At 36.0% G+C, this 5,855-nt stretch overlaps 1 pseudogene; it reads left to right on the plus strand.

The window, feature by feature from the left end:
- The first annotated feature begins 269 nt into the window (after positions 1–269).
- On the plus strand, positions 270–946 carry LOC114526654 (annotated as a pseudogene).
- The last annotated feature ends 4,909 nt before the right edge of the window (positions 947–5,855 follow it).

Below are 5,855 nucleotides of genomic sequence, written 5' to 3' on the forward strand. Positions count from 1 at the left end.
AAAAGACTTTCGATTCAGAAAAACATCACGCCCTTTATTAGTTTTATAATTTTTCAAGACCAAGGGCCGGTTGTACGAAAGGCGTTTAAGTCGTTAATAACTCGTTATCCACCGTATAAAATTTGTACGAAGCCCGTTTAGCGCTATCCACCGGTTAAAATTTAGCTAAACGGTGGATAAATTTAAACAGTCTCCCGAGACCGTTTAAATCGCTATCTGGCGGATAAATAATTGTGTTTTGTCCATTTTTATAACAAAAATTAAATAAAATGGCGTTGTACAGATTACCTGGCGTCCATTTTTATGCGCTTCCAAGAGTAAATGAACGAGCAGATAGAGTTTACAGACGTGAAATCGACAACACATTACAATATTATGATGACAATGAGCTCCGTAGACGCTATCGTTTCGGCAGACAAACCATTGTCTTCATAGTCAATCTCCTAGAAGACGAAATAAGTCCCACAACAAACAGAAGCCATGCCGTGTCCGCCACAAACCAAGTCTTAATAACACTTCGATTTCTTGCCTCGGGAAGCTTTCAGCAGGTGACTGGAGATACTCTTGCCAGCTTAGATAAATCCACTGTCTCCCGTATAATACGCCGTGTGACCCTTGCTTTTTCCCGTAAAGTTAACCAGTTCATACGATTTCCACAAACACAAGATGACCGAGACACCGTAAAACTAGGTTTTTACGAGATTGCCAATTTCTCTTGTGTAATCGGTTGCGTTGATTGCACACATGTAGATCAAAGATCCTAGCACCTTCACAAAACGAACTGGACTTCGTGAACCGAAAGAGGGTACACAGTATAAATGTCCAAGGAATTTGTGATCACAAAGGTAAAGAAATTAATACTTTAAATGTTTCACATTTGCGGATGCATGTACTTTGTATTTGTACTTTGTTATTACCGGAAGTGATTAATATTCATATTTACTAAAATATTTCATTTTATTCGATTATGTATAATTTTAAAACATGCCCATTGACTTACATTTTTTACCATTTTATATTGTAGGAAAATTCACTAACATTGTAACCAAATGGCCAGGCTCAACCCACGATAGCCACATATTTCGAACATCCTCTATTGCCCACGATTTAGCGGGAACCAATATGGAAAATGGTGTTCTCTTGGGTGATAGTGGCTACGCCTGCATGCCATTTTTGATGACCCCCTACCCAGAACCAGAAACCTATTCACGGCGCCGATTTAACCGTGCCCACAGAGTCCTAGGTGTCTCATTGAAAGAACCTTTGGTGTCTTAAAATGGCGTTTTCATGTCCTTCATGGTGAAGCTCGCATGTGCCCCAAAAGGGTATGTGCCATTGTTGTTGCCTGCTGTATCCTACACAACATTGCTATTGAACATGGTGAGCCACTGGATGAAGAAGAGGAGGAACTCTTAGTAGAGGAGATTAACAACCACTATGATGGTGTTGCTACTGGAGCAGCAGTCAGAAATCACATTGCAGCAACATACTTCTAACTTTGACCAGCCGACAATTTAAGAAAGTAAAGTAAAAAGCAAATTTCGAACAAACAAGACATCTTGAGAATCAAAATATAATTCAAACAAGACACAGATTGAGACTGTAAATTTTCGATTTTATTACAAAGTCATCTTCAGACATAATGAAATACAATACCTTACAACGCATATATATATATTTAGTTTTATTCACAACCTTATCATGTTTCGCTCTGCTTGGTTTACCGGCCTTTCGCCTACATGCTGGATTGACACGTGCGCTCTCTCTCTGTGTTGTATATATATGCGTTGTAAAGTATTGTATTTCATTCTGTCTGAAGATGACTTTGTAATAAAGTCGAAAATTTACAGTCTCAATCTGTGTCTTGTTTGAATTATATTTTGAATCTCAAGATGTCTTGTTTGTTCGGAATTTGCTTTTTACTATACTTCTAACTTAATCAAACATTTTAATATTTAAATGTTAACGTTAATAATTGCCAGGAATTATTATACACATACAATGAATTATTATGTACATACATTCTGGTAAAATATTGATTGTTAAAATATATACTCATTTAAAAGTGCATTATATAGGACAAGTGTTACTGATGATACTTAGTGATACTTGCTTTCTTCTCGGCTACTTCAAGTTTTAATTTTTCTTGCAATAATTGAATGTTTTGAATTTCAAAAGTAATTTTCTGTTTTTCCAACATAAGGACATCCAGTTGTGCCTTCTGGATATCCTGAGAGGTGACCTTTCTCCTCTTTTTTTTTCCGCTCCTCACTGGCCTCTCCCACTGACATTGGCACCTTTGATACCTCCTCCACAATGGATAGTGATTCCTCTTCCACAATGGATGATGGAGTCTTGTCAACATCAATAGCAAATGATGGTGGCACATCACCAACAGTAGGAAAAATTATGTCCATAATATTCCCAAGGTTGTTCTCCTTCTCCACAAGTGTTTCCTCATTCAAATCATCGAAATTTATAGTTGTTCCTGCAACAAAAGTGAATATATCATGAACAATATTTTTCATCAACGTATTAATGTATAAAGTCATAAAAAAACAAGGAAATTGTTCATTATGTTTGTTTCCAGAAATCACCAACGCAATGTGTTAATTCTGGTTAAAGTAATTAATATATTCTGTTCTTATATTTATATATGAAATTAGTATTTTTTGAAATTGAAATTTTATGCAAAATTTTGGCAACAATATTCGATGTATATTATGTTTACGATGTAATATATATTCATTACAACAAGAAAATGCAGCAAAAAAAAGGTGCAGCAACAACTAGGAGCCATTTGAAATTCAGGGTCTACTCCGATACCACTTATATAAACGCCCGGCATATTTATATTTTTTTGTACTCACCAGATTCAATTCCAAAAACCAGGTTCATCCCCAAAAACCTCAATTATTCTCTGACTTGTGGGCTTGAGACCGGAATCAGGCTTTCCTCCTCCTGTCTTTGTCAGAGCCTCGACTTTCATCGCTCGCCACTTTTCCCTCAAGTCATTTGGCGTTCTTTTTGCCACACCAAGTGCATTGACGCGGTCCGCCATCATTTGCCAAACTTCATTCTTCTTTTTGTTTGTTATGGTGTTTGAAAATTTCTCCCAAATGGTCTCAATATTTTCTTCAGCAAACTGTAAGATTAGCACGCATTCAGCGGCAGAAAAATTTGGCCTTCGCACTCTCTTTGCTGACTTCATCTTCGCTTTAGAAATTAAAATTTCCCGCTCTTCGGCCGCATAGCAACACCTAGCAACCACTGGGATTAACCGGTTTTAACCTGTATTGGCTTGTTAAGATTGAGTTTATCCAGTGGATAGTTAAACGCGAGACTAAACGGGCTTCGTACAACCCAGTTTTAACCACCGTTTAACTATCCGCAGGATAGGAAATTTATACGGTGGATAGCGACTAAACACTGTTTAAGCTAAACGCTGTACGAACAACCGGCCCCAGTCCTGTGGCTGTGCCATAATTTAACCGCGAATATAGTTTTTAATAAGCAATACTAAGAGATTACATTTGCATAGCATACAATACAGTTCTTTAACATTAGCAGGTGTATTGTTTTTTAGGATATCACATCTTTGCTTGGTCAACATAATAATAAACATTCTCAATGATATTTTGGAATTTGATGTTGAAATTTTATACGAACATACGGTGGATTTTTTTGGATATTGTCTGGACTGCTTAAGAAATTATGTTGTATTGCCACATTTGTTGACATAACAGATGAAGTATTTGAGTGTATTCAAAATTCAAAAACTCTGATTGACTGTATAAGAAGTAAAGAGGAAGCTATAAGAAAGCCATATTTGGTTTTTACTGGGGAACGGTGGTGGGCCATCATACAATATTCCAAGGGAGCATTTACATTTTTTTATTTAGAACAGATTTACAATACCTGATATTGCTAGCATGTGCGGAGTTTCTGAAGAACTGTTACAAGACGACTTCAAAAGTTTAGTCTTTCAATTTCTGCTGGCTATTCAAACCTATCTGATGCTGAATTACAAGAAATCATAAAAGAATGACGGGATTTTTGTCTTGTCAAGGGTATCATTTGCTACAGGAAAGAATACGAAAAGCAATGCAAATTGTTGACCCAAAGGGGGTAGTTTTCTGAACATTACAGTTGCATACAATAAACCGTAGACAATATAGTGTGTATTGCCCTCTCTGGCATTATGGCACGTTGACACCACTGAGCTATATAATAATTCCTGGAGGACCGGCTCCTAATGTTTTTTTCTCAAAAAGTGAAGCAAAAAACATGGCGGACTTCGCCCTTCTGCGCATGAGTAGAAGCTTTGCTGACGCCACATGGTCCCCTTTGCCCATGGTAATTACCACTGACCAGGCTCAAATATGAGCCCGCTACGAGAGATTCTCCCCCCTGGTTTATCTAAACAACAGTATTTCCCCCCTGGTTTTGTATGAATATTTTTGTTTGTGCCGTGAAACCTTGTTGTTTTGTATTTTTCGATTTATTTTTCTGCTACAAAGGCTTGCAATAAGGCGTTTATTTCAGTTATATACAAGTCGTTGACGCTGTTTTGCCAATGCCAGAAATAATAAATATTAAAACGTAAAAAAATTGTGGACGAAGGATTTTTATACGATTAGCTGACAGGTTATTTTATTTATTTATTTATTTACATTATTCATACATATTTTCTGTGTAAAATTTTTAAAATACTTGAATATTTTTCGAGTCTTGTCGGAAATTTCGATTATCATTCGGATATTAATCGCCGACTAAAGGTTACCGGCAAAAAATATGTGGTTATGTGATGTTTTCCTTAGAACATCATGCTTATGCATATCAGCCCATGCATAACTCAAGGAAACAAAGGCCAAACCTCATGCAAGATGCTGGGTGGCTGATTAGTAATAGTACTTCAAGATATATTCGCATAGGATATTTTCATTTAGGTCATTATAGCTATCAGTTTAATACCCATATCTTACTGTATCCCAAGTAATGCACTTTCAAATGGTTCCTGCTTGACTCAAGGATTTGAGTGGAATCATATTCCAGATAATGCAAAGAAAGGCCATGGTAAATAACAAAAATTTGATTATATATGGTACCAAGAAGATTATGGAACTAGTTGTGCTATCAACAAATGTCTTATGAATTAATGAAAATGCAACTGAGCCTATATTCATTCCTCCATTAGTCTATAATCTAGTTATTAACCTTCAATTCCTGATTAGCCCTATGATAATATTCCTTGTAATGGTAGGGAGGGTAAAACTTTCCAGAAAATTATAAATGTTGCTGCAAATTGAAAACAAACTGCTCAGTCAATGCATGTCTGTATAAATTTATTTTCCATTTAAATAACTATTGTAACTATAACTAACAAAGTCAAAATGGTAAAATTAACTGTTTAATGTTCCAGTAATTTGCAAAAAGCCATCCCCAAATTCCATAACATCTTTATCCTAAAAAAGAGAGATCAGACCAAGTATAATTGTACTCAATAGAGTACACCCAGAGGACAGAACCAGAGAGGAGTAGAAATCATTGTAAATTAACAAGCTTGAATCAAGCTTGTAGCTTGATTAACAGGGTGCAAGATGCCAAGAAGTCTATCAAGCCATGATTATTGACTTTGCATTTGACAAGGCAAACAAGATAACATACTAGACTTTTAACAAACACTGTTGAAATCTAAGTGAAATATTTTGTATCAGCACTCACACAGTCATCATGTTTAATGTTTTAAATTCATCTAAAACAGACTAAGGATCAATGGAGAGACTAGTAGGTTAACTGGGAGGATTGAATATTGATTTAACTTAATTGTTTGAATGAAAATACTCATGAATTGG

This window comes from Dendronephthya gigantea, unplaced genomic scaffold, assembly GCF_004324835.1.
Source record: "Dendronephthya gigantea isolate DGI-Jeju-01 unplaced genomic scaffold, DenGig_1.0 000040F, whole genome shotgun sequence".
Lineage (NCBI taxonomy): Eukaryota > Metazoa > Cnidaria > Anthozoa > Malacalcyonacea > Nephtheidae > Dendronephthya > Dendronephthya gigantea.